This window comes from Hippopotamus amphibius, chromosome 17 (assembly GCF_030028045.1).
Source record: "Hippopotamus amphibius kiboko isolate mHipAmp2 chromosome 17, mHipAmp2.hap2, whole genome shotgun sequence".
Taxonomy (NCBI): Eukaryota; Metazoa; Chordata; class Mammalia; order Artiodactyla; family Hippopotamidae; genus Hippopotamus; species Hippopotamus amphibius.
In genome coordinates this window covers 52,375,653-52,394,628 of record NC_080202.1, presented here as the reverse complement: position 1 = coordinate 52,394,628, position 18,976 = coordinate 52,375,653, and positions in this window count along the sequence as shown.

Here is an 18,976-nt window from a genome sequence, read left to right as displayed (position 1 = left end):
ACCCCTAAAACTCAGACACACACCCCCATCTCCCCCACGGGTAGTTTTGAGGCATGGAGGTATTGAGGATGGGCCACAGGGACCTGAGAGGGATGCCAGATCTTGGCCATTTAGTGCCTTGTCTTAAGGGAAGTGTGTTCAGGCCTCCTGGCTGGCACCCCCTCAGGAGGGTGGGGTTAGTGCAGGTTTGCTTGCAGAGGACCAGTTAACAGGGAGGCACGGGGCCTTAGAAGGAAGGAACTGCGGTTGCTTCCTCCACGAAGCCTTTGCTGCATTTTCGCCCCCAACCTCGTCAGCTGCGGTGCAGCCTTAGGGCGGGAGGTCGCCGCCCGCCCTCTCCCGCCCTTGGTCTACCATTCTGGTGTGAACCAGGAGATCAACCTCCGGCGCCGCCAAGGGCTCTCCCCAGGGGAGCCGGCGGCCGGCAGGAGCGGTGCAGGGGCGCCCTCCAGCGGCTGCGGCCGGGACGGCGGCCGACCTGAGGACCCATAGAGCGGGCGGAGCAGGGAGCGCACTGGTTGCGGGGGGAAGCTGGCGGCCCTCCCGGATACAGCCTGGGGACCCCTCCGCACCCCAGCGCCCCCGCACCTCTCGGCGCCCTGTATTCTTGATTGGATCGCAGGTAACTTGGGAACCAAAAAGGGAGATGCCCCGTGAGTCACTCTGCCTCTCGCAGCTCACCAGGTGGGGTGGAGAAGAGTAGCACACACACCTGGTAAAGCAGCGGGTTCTAGCCCACCTGGGAGTAATCAATACCTCCGAACTCAAGTCCTGCCACACCCAGGCCCAGAGCACTTTCGGAGCAAAGAGACAGTGAACAGTTTCCAATATAACTCACATACCCCATACAATTCGCCCGTTTAAAGTGTACAATTCCATGGTTTTGCTATATTACATCATTAATTTTTTAAGTTGTGGTAAATATATATAACAAAATCTGTCATTTTAAAACCATTATCAAGTGTACAGGTCAGTGGCATTAAGTATATTCAGTGTTCAAGCAACTACCACCACTATCCATTTCCGGAGCTTTCTCATCATCCCGAAAAGAAAGCGGTACCAATTAAGTAGTAACTCCCCATTCCTCCCTCTCCCCCACCACCTCATAACCTCTAATCTGTCTCTATGAATATGCCTATTTTAGATGTTTCATATAAGTGAAATCATACAATATTTGTGCTTTTATGTCTGGTTTATGTCACTCCACATAATGTCTTCAAGGTCCATCCAATGTTGCAGCCATGTCAGAACTTCATTCCTTCTCGTGGCTGAACAGTATTCCTTTGTATGGATAAGCCACATTTTGTTTATCCATTCATCTGTTGATGGACCTTTTCCCTGTTGTGAATAATGTTACAAGGAACACTGGTTTAAAGTATCTATTGGAGCCCATGCTCAGGAGGAGTACGTACCTAGGAGTGAAATGAAATCTATCTTTAGTGCTTTGAGGGTGAGCAAATTGTTTTCGATAAGCTGCATCAGCATTGTACGAGGGTTCGAATCTCTCTACAATCTCACCAACAGTTCTTACTTTCATCATCATTAAACAAATGAACTTTTAAAGTAATATTTTCATTACAAAATATATATTTGTTGAAAATACCTTATAAGCTACAGAGAAGAAAAACACTTTGTATTCATCTCCAACCCCACAGCCTACAGAAGACCACGGCTAATTTTTGGTGATAGTGTCGGTTTTTACAAGCGCAGACTCGTTTGCTAATTTTCTAAGGCCCAGGGCAACCCCCGGCCAGCGTGGGATGGGGCGGGGGCTTCACTTCCGGCAGACTGCGGTTCTGTGCACAGGCCCATTACTTGGGCGGGGGGCGGCCAAGATCGCGGGTTCGCTCGCAGCCGCCTGGCCCGGCCGGGCCCGGCCTGGCCCCGCCGCCATCGCCCCAGCGGCCGGGCTCTCCGGGAGCCGGGCGCCCATTGGCCAAGAGCCCGGCCTCCCGAGCCAATCACTGGGGCGGCGGCCGGGAGCCCAATGGCGGCGCGGCCCGCGGGCGGCAGCGGGCGCGTGCGCACTGGGTCCTGAGCGCGGCCCCGCCCCCGCCCCTCGGGGGGGGTTGCCCCAGTGCGCCCCCGGGTGCTCTTGGGGTCTTTGCGGCGCGCGTGAACCAGTTCTTCCTCCCGGCTTTAGTCCTGGGGGCCCCGGGCAGGGAGTCTTGCAGATGCGTCGCCCCTCCCCGGCCGTACAGAGGTCCCCGTCCTGACCGAGGGTCGGTGCTCGCCCGCCCCCTGCGGGGCCCCGCATCCCACGCCTCCCCCGGTTGCTCTAACCGGGACCGGGAGGTGGAAGCCTCTTGCCGCAAACTGTCATTATTGTAAGAGAATAAGCGCTTCAGTACAAAAGGGAGACGCAGAATTTATGTGGCCCCCTCAGAGCCCGTGGGCGACATCTGGCTGCGAGAGGGGTCCCTTTATTCAGAGACAAAGGAGCCCCCGGGCCCGCGAAGCCGCAGCAGCGGGGGGTCCCTGTCAGCCCTGCGGGCGGGCTTGGGGAGGCGGCACCTGGGGGCGGCGGGGGCTCTCGGTGGCGTATCGCGTCCCACCTCCCCCACCCCCACCCGGCCGACTCCTGGGCGGGCTTTCCCCCTCCTCCCCTCCCCCGCCTCCCCCCTCCTCCCCCTCCTCCTCCCCTCCCCCTCCTCCCCCTCCTCCTCCCCTCCCCCTCCTCCTTCCAGGTCCTTTCCGCCTCTCCCTCCACTTCCCCCCTTCTCCCCCTCCCTCCTTTCCTCCCCTCCCTCCGCTCTCCTCCCTCCTCTCCCCCAGCCCCGCAGCAGAGCGGCAAGCTTAAGAGAAAAGGCTCCAGGAGAATTTTCATTAAGTCAGCTCCGCTTCGGAGGGACACTAATAGAATCAAGGGCGGCCGCGACCCCCGCCCCTTCTGCGAAGATAACTTATCACGGGTTCTGAAGGGCCCTCGGGGACCAGGGCCCTTCCTGGACAGGATCGTGTCCCTTCCCTTGGGAGCCTGGCCCCTCGCGGGCCCCCGCCCCCTCCCCACCCGTCCGGCTGGCTCGCTCAGGGAGCGGAGGGCGCCACTGCTTCCGCCTCAGGCCAGCCCAGGTGGCCGGGGCGGGGCTCTGCACAAAGGCCGCTGGGACCGGGGCCTCAGTCCCTCGCGTGTGACCTGGTCCCAGATGATCCAGCGTGAGGCCCCAGGGCAGCTCACAGGGGGCCCTCCAGGCCAGTGGCGCCTCCAGAAAGGAGAATGGGCTGAGTGAGAGGGCTGGCGAGCAGGTGCCCTCCCCACTCCCTCCTCTTGGAGAGCCCAGCTTGGTCGGGGAGCCCTGGGGAGAAGGACAGCGAGGCAAGGCGGGTAGCACCTCGCCCCTGTGCACAATCCCCGCTGCGCCCCCCCCCCCCACCCCCCGGCTGCGGGGACGTGACTGGGGAAACCCACTACCCTTCCTGTCACCAGGCCTGGCCCATTGCTCCCGGAGAGCTGCCTGGGTATGGATCAGAAACCCCAACTCCCAGAGGGCAGAGCAGACCAGGAGGTCCTCAGAGGGGCCTGTGGACCCAGGGCTGGATGGGGATTTGCCTCTGTCTCTGTAAACATCTGTAAGTCACTCTGCTCCCAGCCTCAGTGGCCTCACCCAAACTGGGAATCCTGTTTTGCTGCCTGTGCTGCCCTGCTAGAGGACTGACAGCCTGCCCACCCAGCCCTGAGAGAACCCACAGGCCCTGCCTAATCTGAACTCCTCCCTCTGTCCACCAGCATCTCATGACCCCAGACGTTCAGGCCTCCAGACTGCACTGACCTCCCTGTAGTTCCTGAAATACACCCAGGACCCACTCACCCTGGGGTCTTTGCACTGTCCATCTCTCTGGGGACTGCTCTTTTGCCCCCCCCCCTTCAAATCTTTGTTCATATGTTGTCTTCTCAGAAGGGCTTCCTCTAAGCCCCTGTTTAAACTTTTCACTCCCTCCCCAGTCCCTGTGCCTTGCCGTCCCAGTCCCAGCTTTGCTTCTCCGCAGCTAGCATCCCCCTCCAACGCACCGCAGTTTCCTTGTTTTAAGAGTCTGTTTCCCCAACTAGGATGTGAGTTCTTTCTGCCCGTTGTGTTTCTGGCTGTATCCTCCCTGGCTCCCAGGAGACCCTCTCTAAGTATTTGTTGACAATAGAGTAGTGAATATGAATCCAAAAAATCTGCAGACCACCTTTCTGATCAAGGTCGACCCTCCTCCCAGCTACACACCAGAGCCAGTGCTGTGGCAATAGGCCAGGCCGCTGTGTATAACATACATGGAGTAACATTAACATTAACATTCTCGACACAGCAGAGGGTCTTTATTAACCACCGAGGAAAAACAGCAGTACTTTGAAAGAAAATAGGCAACACTTGCAATAAGACATTCCACGATGGCCCCAAACAAATGAAAAGATGCTCCAGCCCTCCAAAAACCAGACATGCACATTCAGACAACCAGGAGGTGTCATTTTTCACTTACCAGATTGGCAGACATTTTCAGGGTGGTCATAGCTGGTGTTGGTGGGATGCAGGGAAAAGGTGCCCACGGTGAAAGGGAGGAGGAGAGAGGGCAGAAGCTCCTGAAGGGCCCTGGCAGGTTCAGACTGAGGACCCCAGAGAGCACAGCCAGCGGGGGGCCCTCTCCACTGCAGCTCTGACAGGAGCTTGGCTGTGCTTGGGCCCTGGAAGTGTAACCACACAGGAGAGCCTGGCCTAGCCCCAAGGTAGCTGGTGAGCCCTTCCAGGGCCACGATGGCCCCCTCCTGCCCGCCCCTTGCTCCTTCTCATCTCTTCCCCAATGCAGTTTGTATTTGATGTTCCCAGACACCAGCTGGGAGAACACATGCCTCGCCGGCCTGGCCAGTGGGTGCCAAGACCAGTGGTTGGCTCTGCTCACAACCTCAGTGAAGGGGCCCCCGGGCACTGTGTGGTTGGCAGGAGGCTGCCAGAGCAGCCCCAGAAATGCTTATTAAACAGCCGACAAATCACACAACTCCATCCACCTCCCCACCCTCTCCCTTCCATGTTGCTGCCTGACGTTTTTTATATTGATGCATTTAATTTATCTTAAAAAATGGGCAAGGCTGCTTGTTTGATTTCCACAGGGGCCATGTGGGGCAGAGAGCTGACAAATTATCTCCTGACCCTGGGTGGCTGATGTAATGGGTCCTCATGAAAGCCCCATCCCCTTCTCCCTGACACTCCTCGTTTGGCTCTGGGCCACTCCCCATGCAGTGACATCAGAGCTGGTGCTGTCCTTGGCAGCTGCCTCATTTCCCCATAGCTGTGGACACCCAAAAGTCCAGGAGACCCCTGTCAGGTGACAGTCCTGGCCTGGCCTCTTTCATCCATGCCTTCCAGGGAGATAGCCAGTCAGGGCTGGGGTAGGGGTTGGGGGTGGTGACCCCTTCTTGGGCCTGACAAGACTGCAGGGACAGTTTGGATTATTTCTTTGCCTCAATCATCAAGACAGGCAGGATCCGTGAGTGTCACAAAAAGGGATTTATTTGCAGCAAATGAGTATTTTCAGCAAAAAGAAATCTGGAGAAGGAATCCAAGGGAATTCTTTGTCTATGCTGGATAGGCTGAGGCCATCTGAGCCCATAGGATCACCCAAGAAAGGATTCCGGAAGAATGTCAGCAGGAGAGGCTCAACCTGCTTCAGGTGGACTTGAGGCATCTTAAGAATAAAACTGGCTAATTAGCTTTCTAAACAAACACATAGGGAATTTCCTGTGGTCCAGTGGTTAGGACTCCATACTTCCACTGGGGAAATAAGATCCCACAAGCTGCACGGTGCGGCCAAAAAAAAACCCCATACATGAGGAGACATGTAACAGCAGGCAACTGTAGTGACTGCCTCCAAGGTGGCTCCATGGCCCCACCTCCTAGTCCTCAAGCCCCCAGTCCCCTCCCACACTGGACCAGGGCAGGTCTGGTGGCCAGCAGAGGAGAATGGAGCAACGGCACGTCAGAGAGCAGGTTGTGAGACCTCGGCTCTCTCCATCATCTCCTTCTCCGGGCACAGAACGCAAACCTCCTGCCAACAGCCACGTGAGCCTGTCCCCGTTGAGTCTTCGGAGACCATGGGCCCAGCCCACAGCTTGACCACAACCTTGTGGGAGACTTTGAGGCCAGGACCACCCAGGGAGGCTGCTTCCTGACCCTCAGATACAGTTGTCTTAAGATGCTGAGTTTTGGGGTAGTGGGTTATACAGAGAGAGGACCCACCTGCCACCGAAAGCAGCAGACCGCATAGACAGAGCCCGGCATCCTCGATAAGCTGGTTATGAAAATGAAAGAGGAGGGAAAGGAAGGGACCCCATGGCTACAGGGTTTTCCTTTCCTGACAAGGGGCAGCAGGCGGAGCCTGGATTTGGGGTCAGAGTCCTGGGGTGGAGCTTTGGCCCAGGCCCTGCAGGTTCCCACTCCCTGAGGGCTGCTGGCCAGCTCTGTGGTCAGCTATCTGTCCTGGCATTCTTTTTTTTTTTTTTTTTTTTTTTAGTTCCCCAACCAGGGATCAAACCCGTGCTCCTTGCAGTGGAAGCGTGGAGCCCTAACCACTGGACCACCAGGGAATTCCCCATCCTGGCATTCTTTCCTATGGAGTTCCTTCCACCCAGAAAGTTCTTGGCCCTCCTTTGCACTGGAAGGCCCTGCTCCTGCCCACCTTCCAGGGAGGTTCTTCCTGCACAGGCATTCCCTCCGCCATGGAGTCAGGGCCCCCCTGCAGCAGGCACTACCGGAGTTCAAGGGATCTGCTTGAACCACACCTGGCATACAGTGGGTGCTTAATAAACACTGGTGACTCGGGGCAGGCAGTGTCAGCTTTCAGTCTATTTTTCATCAGAAAGCAGAGGTGGCGAGGAGGATAATAGCACTTACTCATGTGTTCATGCAAGAGTCCCCACAACCCCCACAAGGCAGGCGCTGCAATGTTACTACTGAGACTGAGGCTCAGAGAGACCATGGAACTCAACTAAGGTCACACAGCTGTGGGGTGGCAGAGCCGGGATTCAGGCCCTCAGGCTGGTTCTGAAAGCCACGCTCCTAACCCCTGCCTTCGCTGCTTCCTGCCTGTTGGGGTGGCCTCCCATCATCTGTGGCCCCCACATTAGCCACCACGCATTGGGGGTAGGTTTAAGCCCAGTGACTTCACGTTATGTAATCTCTCTCCAGGATGGTGGTGGATTACAACCACAACCTGTGGCAGCAGCCGCCTCTTCCAACAAGGAGAGTAAGTGAATCCTGGCCCAGCCATCCCTACAAAGAATATTTAATAATCTGGGGAGATTCTTGAGTTAAAATGGCAAATGAAAAGAGCAGGATGGGCCTGTGGTTGTTTTGGCAAAGTCTGATGAAGTATTATTTACTGAAAGCAAGAAACCAGTTGCACGGGCCTGCCTGATTTGAACTTAGTTGGCAGAAAGGTTTGGAAGAGTCTCCACATCTAAACAGAAATTTCCCCACGAACATTAGGAAAAGTCTTAAAATGCAAATGGTCTTGAAGAAAGCTGAGAGGCCTTGGTTGGCTGAGAGGTTTGCAGAAGTGAGCCTTTCCAGACAAGTTCACAAAGATGCATAAATAAGAACACCTGTCACTGTGTTATGTGGATTAGTAAGAAACTTCAAGCCGCTTCAGTAGCCATCAGTAGAGAAGTAGTTAACTGATGGTAAATTTCCACTGCAGAATACTATGTAGCTGTGAAGGTGGTACCTTTAAATGTATTGACATGGAAAGATGTCACTAACATGTCACTAAAAAAAAATCAGGGAATTCCCTGGTGGTCCAGTGGTTAAGACTCCACTTTTCCACTGCAAGGGGCATGTGTTTGATCCTTGGTTGGGGAACTGACATCCTACATGCCTCACAGTGCAGCCAAAAAAAAAAAAAAAGGAGGTCTCAGCTTCCCCTTCACCCCCCGCCCTCCCAAACCTCAATAAATCCACTTCTTACCTATCAAAAAAAAAAAAGGATAGAAAAGAAAAAAAAATCAGATCATGGAAGAATATAACCTTTATGCATAAAAATATGTTAATATATACATTACAAAGTATAGGAGGGACTTCTGCTTCTGGCCATTGTGGGATAACTGCTATGGAATTAGCCCTCCTACATAAACAACTAGAAAACTGGAAAGAAAAAACATGAGGCAACTGTGTTTAGACCTTGGACAATAGGCAGTCTAGGACTGTGATTCTTAAGGGAAGGGAAACATCAGATGTGATCCCTACAATTATTTTGACTTTCTGTCTGGAGGTACTTTCTGGGCTGACACACAGAACACAGAGGTCTTGTGAACTGAGACACAGAGACTGGAGTTTTGGAGCTGCTGAAACAGTTGGGATTTGCAACACAGTGCCTAAGGAGGTATCTGTGCAGAGAATGGGCTCTGGAAATCTACATAGAGGTTCTCTTAATTATGAATTGTTTAAAATAAATTTATTTATTGGCTGCATTGGGTCTTTGTTGCTGCACATGGACTTTCTCTAGTTGCTGCAAGTAGGGGCCACTCTTCATTGTGGTGCATGGGCTCCTCATTGTAGTGGCTTCTCTTGTTGTGGAGCATAGGCTCTAGGCACGTGGGCTTCAATAGTTGTGGCACATGGGCTCAATAGTTGTGGCTCATGGGCTCTAGAGCACAGGCTCAATAGTTGTGGCGCACGGGCTTAGTTGCTCTGTGGCATGTGGAATCTTCCCAGAGCAGGGCCCTAACCTGTGTCCCCTGCATTGGCAGGCAGATCCTTAACTGCTGCACCACCTAGGAAGTCCAATTATGAATTTTAAACTGTGCACATGTACAGGAAACCCCATGAGACTCAGCAAAGGACAACTCCTGGAGAGCTGTGAAGATGAACAATTCCCAGAGCTCAGGACCGAGAGACATGTGAGTTCCCGACAGACCTCATTAAGCACCCAGGGCATTTCATGGAGATTCCGTAAGTCACACTAGTAGCGGTGCTAAACCAGAATCAAAGGCTAATGTAGACTCAGTCTAACAAAGCTTTAAAATTGCCTCAAAAAGATCAAACTTCTCTGCAAGTAAGCTGACTTCCTGTAAGAACAAACTTCAACACTAAAAAAACAATAAAATTCAGAGATTCAACAATATAACAGTTACAATGTCCAACATTTGATGAAAAACTACTAGATGTGTAGAAGCAGGCAAATGTGACATGTACCAGAGAAAAATCAGTCCATGGAAACAGGCCCAGATATGAGAGAGATGGTAGAATTAGCAGCCAAGGATTTTAAAAGAGATCTTACATATTTGTTCACAAATGTAAAACAAAACACAAACATAATGAAGAGAAAGACGTGATTTAAAAGAAGCCAAATGGAACTTCTAAAGCTCAAAAATACAATACCTGAAATTAAGAATGAACCACATGGACTTAACAGCAGATAGACAAGCAAAATAAAATACCAAAGAGCTGGAGGACACAACTATAGAAACTATCCAAATGAAATCACAGAGAAGAAAAAACACAATATATCAACATTTGGGGGATGCAGCTAAAACTGTGATTAGAGGGCATATATCGTTTTAAATGCTTATAGTGAAAAAAAGAAGGCCCCAGGCCTTTCTCACCTTCTGAGATGGCCCACACTCTGTCTGTGGGGTGTGTTTCTAAATAAATCTACTTCTTACCTATCACTTTTTCTCTCACTGAATCCTTTCTGCGATGAGACATCAAGAACCTGAGCTTCGTCAAGTCCTGAAACTAAATGTTGAAACCCCCTCCAGGTGCGAGAAGTTAATGATGGTATACTGCCCACAAGCTTGTAGACCCCAGACCAGTTGGACCTGAAGGTTGATGATGCTAACTCCTATTTAGCTCACCACCAACCCATCAGAAGAATGCACGACTGTCACTGCCTTGGTCCTTATTGTCTGCGAGCCCCAACTATAAGACCTCTCCTTATTCCCCAGGGAGGGGGGCACAGTTCTTGAGGCACTAGCCTACTGTGTTCCCCCTTTGCCTGGGAAAGTAATAAAACTATTCCTTTCTACTCCTCCAAAAAAAAAAGAAAGAAAAAAAAGGCCCCAACTCAATGATCTATGCTTCTGTCATAAGACCTAGAAAAGAGATTAAAGCTAAAATAGAAGGGACAGGCGCTTCCTTGGTGGCACAGTGGTTAAAAATCCGCCTGCCAATGCAGGGGACACGGGTTTGATCCCTGGTCCGGGAAGATCCCACGTGCCATGGAGCAACTAAGCCAGTGGGCCATAACTACTGAGCCTGCGCTCTAGAGCCTGCGAGCCAAAACTGTTGAGCCCATATGCCACAACTACTGAAGCCCGTGCGCCTAGAGCCCATGCTCTGCAACAATAGAAGCCACCTCAATAAGAAGTCCGCACATCACAACAAAGAGTAGCCCCCACTCTCAGCAACTAGAGAAAGCCCGTGCGCAGCAACGAAGACCCAAAACAGCCAATAAATAAATTAATTAATTAATTTATTTATTTAAAAAAAAGAAAAAGGGACAAAGACAATAGGAAAAATCAATGAAAGTGATACAGAAAATGAATATGCAGGCGAGAAAAATCAATGAAAGCAAAAGCTAGTTCTTTGAGAACTTCAATAACTTTGATAAAACTTTAGCTACACTGGGTGTTGCAGGCTGAATTGTGTCCCCCACAAAATCTGTGTGTTGAAGTCCTAACCTCCAGAACCTCAGAATGTGATTGTATGTGGAAATGGGGGCCTTTATTTAAAGAGGTAATTAAGTTAAAATGAGGTCATGTGAATGGGCCCTAATCTCACATGACTGGTGTCCTTATGAGAAGAGATGAAGACACAGACACACCCACAAAGGACAACCATGTGAAGACACAGGGAGGAAACGGCCATCTACACACCCAGGAGAGAGGCCTCAGGAGAAAGAACCCTTCTGGCTCTTTGATCTCAGGCTATTAGCCTCCAGAATTGTGAGAAAATAAATGTTTATTGGTTAAGCCCCCTGGTCTGTGGTAATGTTATGGCAACTCTAGCCAACTAATAAAACTGGTCAAGGAAGAAAAAAAGAAAAATCACAAACCCTGCACCAAAAGTTGGCAAAGATACAAGAAAAGAATACTGTATACAAACGAATATTACTCAAAAACACAGATTCAGAAACACTTAACATACTAGCAGATCAAATCAGCAATATATAAAAGAATCATGACAAAGTGGGGTTTATCCCAGGAATACAAGTTTCATTTAACACTCAACAATCCATCGCTGTAATTGAACACAATAGAATAAAGGGGGAAAACACAAGATCTTCTCAATGAGGCAGAAAAATCATTTGATGAAATTCAACACCCATTTATGATTTAAAAAAAGAACTCATATCAAAATAAAAATAGAAGGGAAATCCCTGAACCTGATAAAAAGTATCTGTGAAAAACCCACAGCTGACCACAATGAATGATGAAAGACTGAGAGCTTTCACCCTAAGAAAATGAACTGTTCTCATCACCCCTGTTCAGTCTGTTGAATTATCACACTGGAGATGCTAGCCAGTACAATAAGACAAAAATAATAATTAAATTAAAGGCAAATATATCTGAAAGAAAAGAAGTAAAACATTCCTTATTCATAGGCTCTGGTCATGTATGTAGAGCACCTGCTTCTGGAATTAACAAGTGAATTAGCAGGATCACAGGATGCTAGGCCAGATGCAAAAATCTGTTACTATTTCTCTAACTAGGAATGAGCGACTAGAAAGTGAAAAGAACAAGACCAGGGACTTCCCTGGTGGTGCAGTGGTTAAGAATCTGCCTGCCAATGCAAGAGACATGGGTTCGAGCCCTGGTCCAGGAAGATCCCACATGCCACGGAGCAACTAAGCCCATGTGCCACAACTAATGAAACCCGCGAGCACAGAGTCTGTGCTTCACAACAAGAGAAGCCATCTCGGGCTTCCTAGGTGGCGCAGTGGTTAAGAATCCGCCTGCCAATGCAGAGGTCACGGGTTCGATCCCAGCTCCAGGAAGATCCCACATTCCACGGAGCAACTAAGCCCGTGTGCCAAAAAAAAAAAAGAGAAGCCATCTCAATGAGAAGCCTGAGCAACACAAGAGTAGTCTCTACTCGCTGCAACTAGAGAAAGCTCGCGAACAGCAACGAAGACCCAATGCAGCCAAAATGATAGTAATAAAATAAAATTTTAAAATATTAAATAAATAAGAAAAGAACAAGACCACTTACAAGTATAGCCCAAAGCATCAAATACCTAAGAATAAAGTGAATAAAAGCTATGTACCACCCTTCAACTGAAAACTAGAAAATCTTACTGAGAGAAGAGAAAGAAGACCTAAATAGATGGATAGAAAAGTTTCATAATTTGGAAGACAGTATTGTTAAGATGTCAGTTCTTCTCAAATTGAACCATAGATGTAATGCAGTCCTAATCAAAATCATAGGATGGTTTTGTTTGTAGAAAATGACAACCTGATTCAAAAATAGCTATGGAATTAAAAGGACTTAGAATAGCCAAAGCAATTTTAAGAAAAAAGAACAAGGTTGGAGGATGTACACCACTTGATTTTAAGACAATATAAAGCTGAAGTAATCAAGAGAGTATGTTATGAGCAGGAGGCTGTATGTATAGGTCGGTGGGACAGCATAAAGAGTTCAGAAATAGACCCACACATAGAGTCAGTTAATTTCTGACACGTGTCAAGACAATTCAATAAGGAAAGAAAAGCCTTTTCAACAAATGGTGCTGAAACAACTGGATATCTTTGAGGGAAAAAAATGAACTGTTACCTCACATCATTCACAAAAATCAGCTTTAAGTGAATCATAGATCTAAATGTAAAAATTAGAACCATAGAACTTCTGGGAAAAAACATAGAAGAAAATCTTGATGGCCTTACAGTAGAATGCAAAAAACACTAATGATAGAAGGAAACATGGGGGAATTCGCTAGTGGTCCAGTGGTTAAGACTAGGCCTTCCACTGCAGCGGGCGCAGGTTCAATCCCTGGTTGGGAAATCAAGATGCTGCATGCCATGCAGCACAGCCCCAAAAAAAAGAAAAGAAAAGAAAAAGAAAAGGCAGGTTATAGAGTGAAAGTATTTGCAATATACGCATCTGATAAATTATTAGTATCCAGAGTATATAAAGAACTCTTACCACTCAATAATAATAAAAAGACCAACTCAATAAAAATGCACAAATGATTAGAATATATGCTTCACAAAAGAAGATATAAAATAGGCCGATAAACACACAAAGAGATGCTCAACATCATTATTCATCAGGAAAATGCAAATTAAGACCACATTGAGAGACTGCTAACATCTAACAAAAGACCAAAATTTTTTTTTAATTAATTAATTTATTGGCTGTGTTGGGTCTGTTGCTGCACATGGGCTTTCTCTAGTTGTGGTGAGTGGGGGCTACTTTTCCTTGCAGGCTTCTCATTGTGGTGGTCTCTCTTATTGTAGAGCACGGGCTCTAGGCACGTGGGCTTCAGTAGTTGCGGCACATGGACTCAATAGTTGTGGCTCACGGACTTAGTTGGTTCGCGGCATGTGGTATCTTCCTGGGATAGGGATCGAACCCATGTCCCCTACATTGGAAGGCGGATTCTTACCCACTGTGCCACCTAGGAAGTCCAACTACAATTTTAAAACACTGACAACACCAAATGCTGGCGAGGATGTGGAGCAACAGGAATTCTCTTTCATCGCTGGCAGGAATGCAGAATGGTACAGCCACTTTGGAAAACAATTTGGCCATTTCTTACAAAGATAAACACAATCTTACCATACAATCCAGCAGTTATGCTCCTAGGGATTTTGCCCAACGGGTCTGAAACCTTATGTCCACACAAAAATCTCCGCAAAAATGTTTACAGCAGCTTTATTCATAACTACCAAAACCTAGAAACGACCAAGATGCCCTTCAATAGGGGAACGGATAAACAACCTGTGGAATATCCACACTACTCTATTCAGTGATAAAAAGGCGGGACAAAACCATGAGAGAATCTTAGTGCGTGTTACCAACTGAAAGAAGCAGTGTGGAAAGGCTTCATACATTTATATGACATTTTGGGAAAGGCAAAACTTTGGAGACAGTAAAAAGATCAATGGTTGCCGGGTTTGGGGTGGAGAAGAGGATGTAACAGATGAGGCACAGGGCATTTTTGGGGTGGGGAGGCTATTCGTGATGGTAGATACCTGTGATAGTAGATACCCGACACTATGTAATGTCAAAACCCATAGAACTTTACAGCAGAAAAAATGAGCGACAACGTATGCAAGCTTTAAAAAAAAATTTAGGAAAAAACCCAAAACAAACAACCCCCCCCCCCACCATTTAGAAGATCAGGGGAATCCAGGAAGGAATGCTGATTGTGGCAAAAGAAGGTAACAATTACAAATGGATGAAACCGCATCACTAAAGGGGTGGGGGGGTAAGGTGCTGACGTAAGTAATTTCTCGGGAATGAGTGGAGCCCTAAGACTAAAGGCAAAAGACCAGTACACAGACCCGTGCTATAGTTGGTAATGTTGTTTCCCTCTGAAACCGCTGCACAGGCAGACCTCATTTTATCGAGCTTCACTTTATTTCCATTTTTACAAATCAAAGTTTTGTGGCAATTCTGCATCGAGCAAGTCTGTCGACCCCGCTTTCCAACAGCATTTGCTCACTTTGTGTCTCTGTGTCACATTTTGGTAATTCTCACAATATTTCAAACTTTTTAATTATTCTTATATGTGTTATGGTGACCTGTGATCTCTAATGTTACTACTATGACTCACTAAAAGCTCAGATGATAGCATTTTTTAGCATTAAAGTTGTTCGGTGTTTTTTGTTGTTTTTCTTTTGGCTGCCTTGGGTCTTCATTGCTGCACACAGGCTTTCTCTAGTTTTGGCGAGCGGGGGCTACTCTTTGTTGCAGTGTGTGGACTTATTGCAGTGGCTTCTTGTTGCAGAGCATGGGCTCCAGGTGCGTGGGCTCAGTACTTGTGGTACGTGGGCTTAGTTGCTCCATGGCATGTGGGATATTCCGGGACCAGGGATTGAAGTGTCCCCTGCATTGGCAGGTGGATTCTTAACAACTGCGCCACCAGGGAAGTCCCTAAAGTATTTTTTTGGTTAAGGTACCTGCAATTTTTTTTTTTTAGACAATGCTATTGTACACTTAATAGACTACAGTATAGTGTAAACATCACTTTTATATGCACCGGGAAACCAAAAAATTCATGTGACTCGCTTTATTGCAATATTTGCTTTATGATGGTGGTCTGGGCCCAAACCTGCAATATCTCAGTTCTGCCTGTACATATACACTGGGATTGAACAATTAAGTGACTACATGGTGGATGTTGGAAGCTAGGTTTCTCAGTGTCAGAGTGAGAGTGTACAAATGAACAAAGGGGAAAGTGCAGACTGATCCAATGGTGATGATTAGAGTTGGAGACATCAGTAGGAATTCATGTTCAGCTTAATACAGCTACAGATGGTTGTATATAGAAATATACATGTATGTGTGCACAGCAAATCCAATATCATGAAACTTTTGTCCTGTTTTCTTCTAAGAGTTTTACAGTTTTAGGTTTTACATTTAGGTCCTTAATTCATTTTCAATTTTTGAATTAATTTTTGTATATGATATTAAGTAAGGGTCCAACTTCATTCTTCTGCATTTGTAGATCCAGTTTTCCCAGCACCATTTGTTGGAAGAACTATCCTTTTTCCATTGAAAGGTCTTAGTTGGAATTCCCTGGCAGTCCAGTGGTTTAGGACTCTGTGCTCTCATTGCCGAGGGCCTGGGTTCAATCCCTAGTTGCAGAACTAAGATGTCAAAGTCATGTGGTGCCACCAAAAAGAAAAAAAAAAGTTAAAAAAAAAGATCTTAGCAACCTTGTTGAAAATCATTTGACCATATATGGGTGTATTTCTGGGCTCTCTCTTCTATTCCATTTGTTTATGTCTGTCTTTATGCTAGGACCCACTGTTTTGATTACTTGTGCTTTGTAGTAAGTTATGAAATCAGGAATTGTTTATCCTCCAGCTTTGTGCTTTTTTAGGAATGTTTTGGCTGTGTGGGGTGCTTGAGATTCTATATGAAATTTAGGATAGATTTTTCTATTTCTGCAAAAAAAAAAAAATCATTGGGATTTTGATAGGAATTGCACTGCATCTGTAGATTGCTTTGGTTAATATTGACATTTTAACAATATTGTCTTCCAATCCATGAACATGGGATGTATTTGTGCTTCTTTAATTTCTTTTAGCAATATTTTGTAGTTTTCACTGTACAAGTCTTTCATCTCCTTGGTGAAATTGATTTGTTTTATTCTTTGTGATGCTGTTGTAAAAAGGATAAATTTTATATTATGTATATATTTATCACAATAAAAAGCAAAAACAAAAACACATTACAGACCAGGGAAGGAGACAGATAACACAGGCACTGAAGTGGTGGGATAGGTGCACCAGGGGGCAGGGCTGGGCTGTGCAGAGATACCATGGACAACTTCACAGGTGGTGCACTGCACAACTCTAGGGGTTGCCACTCGTATATATATTGAGGCTGTATCAGACAGGTGAGGCTCAGTTATGCTGCATAACAAGTGACTCTACAAGCTCATCAACTTACATCAGTAAGGATTTCTTTCTTGCTCAGGCTGTGTGTCTGACCAGTGTTGGCTCTGATGGCATCTCTCAGGCCTCCAGGCTGATGGAGAAGCTCTTCTCTGGAACACTGTGTTCCCAGCGCAGAGGAAAAAGAGAGCAGGTCCATCCTACACTGGCTCCTACAGCCAGTTCACTCCTATTTCATTGTCTAAAATGTGTCCAGTGTCAAACTGGCCATCAATGTGGCAGGAAGTGGAACTGCCACCAGAGAGAGGCGGCTTTTGCAAGTGTTAGAGGACTCCTGAGAACCATGCACTGAGGCAGGCTCCCCCTGGAGAGCACCACCATGGCCCCAGCAGGGAGCTGAAAGGGAAGGGGAAGCTTCCTGCAGCAAAGAACATCTGGAAGGACACTGGTTGGTGGGGGTCGAGGCTGCAGGCCGGCACAGCTGTGGGGGACCATACGAGGTTCTGTGTGCAGCAGGCAGCCCCAGCAGTGACAGCTCATGTGCTTCTCAGGGGGGACACCCCATGGGAGCGCTCCAGGTCTGATGTTTGGGGCCTCTAAACAGGAAAGGGTCCTGGGAAACCACAATCTCTCGGTCACCAGAGACCAGCCTTTCTAATGTGAATCCTTGAACTCCCTCCTTGAAATGGTTTCTTTCCTTTACGCAAACACTGACCATTTGGGATGAAAGAGCCTTGAACTTGAAATTGCATCCAATAAACACAACGGCCACCTCTTGCCGGGGGATGGTAACTTTGAGTTGCAGTGGTCACTGACCGTCCACTGGGCGTGTGGACAGGCGCCTCGCACTGAGAGAAGGCCAGGCACCCACGAGCCTCCTGCTCCACTCAGAGGGCATCTTCCACCTGTCTCAGCATCAGGACACTTGGGGGCCCTGGGGAAGGGGAGCCTCTCAAGGGTTCACTTCATGGAGTCCCCCTGGGATATGAGACATTTCTCTGAGGAAGCAGCCCTTCCAGAAGCTTCCATTCACTAAGTTGATTAGCATTAAGACATCAGCCTTTGAGGTTTCATCTTCCCTAAGTGGCCCATTTGAATGCTTTTCTCTCTCTTGCTTACATGTTCTCCCAACTTTTCCTTGATCTGCAGTCCTTCCATGGTCTAGAGATTAATCTCATTTTCCACTTTGAAGTTGTTAGATCCCAAATGCCTGTTGACGTTCTCCCTTGAAGAGCTCCTTTTTCTTTCTGTATAAGTGGGCAGAGCTGTCCAGGTCTTGTTTTGGTTTGAGCAGATTCAGTGTGGAAAGTCATGGTGGCTACAGTCAATCTTTTCCTCAAGCTCCCTCTCCTTTGCAAAGCCTAGCATTTTGGTGCACTCAGTACACAGAGCTACCCAGAGAAATGATGCTGACAAAGGTGAGATTTTCTACAAGGGCCGGAGGAGGGCCCCGAGGGGAGAGGTCACTGTGAGGGCCTCCCTTTGGCAGTGAAGCCTCTTTTGACGGATGGCAGCATGCCGAGCTCTCCAACAGGCTCCGCCAGGCAACGGCGCCAAAGGCCAAACTTCCCAGCCATGCTCCTTCATCCAGTGGGTACAGTGATTGGGTTTGACGACTGGTTACTGTCCCCAGAGCGCCACAAAGAATGGCCAGTGTCTTCCATGCTGCAGAAATCCTGCTATACCCCCTAGGAGCAGGAGGGTGGGCTGACATGTGCCCCTTCCACACACAGAGGGTGTCCTGGCCTCCATGTGGAGCAGACACCGCTCTCCAGTTTGCAGAGGAGACAGAGGCTGGGGGTAGAGGGCCTTGCCCACCAGGCACAATGCAAGGAATAGTGGATGGAACGGGGATCGTGGCCACCCAGGCAGCCACCTTTCTCCTCCTGGTTCCTAAAGGTGTTCTGTCCTTCCCTATTTTCCTGAGTCTGGTCTATCCAGTTCCCTGAATCCACTCACGCTTCAAATCAGATTTTCTACACCTGACTGAAAGCAGCATGCTGCCCAGGGCAAAAAAGTAATTTCTGACCTGTCACTGTGTGTTCCACAGGTGGTCACAGGGTAGCTGTGAGCAATGGGACAGGAGCAAAGCAGATGGAAGTGAGCTTGGCAGGGTCCACGTTCTGCCCTCAAAGGAGAGACTCCACATCTCCATCAGTCGGATGTTCTTGGGGCCCTTTACTCCCAACCCAGCCTAACAGGGCAGGGCCCCCCTCCCCAACCATCTGGATGTTAAACTAGAAAGCATCACCAGCCCCTACTGGTGAAACTTGCTTCCCAAAAGCAAAGGCATGAAATCTACAGATTTCAAAAATGTTCCTCCAAGCCCTTAAGCTTTTTCCATCTAGTGAATGCTTACCTCTCTGACCCAACCTGCAATGAATTGTTGGAAAATTTGAAATAGCTGCGACTCTGCCTGCCATTAGGAAAAGTTTTAAG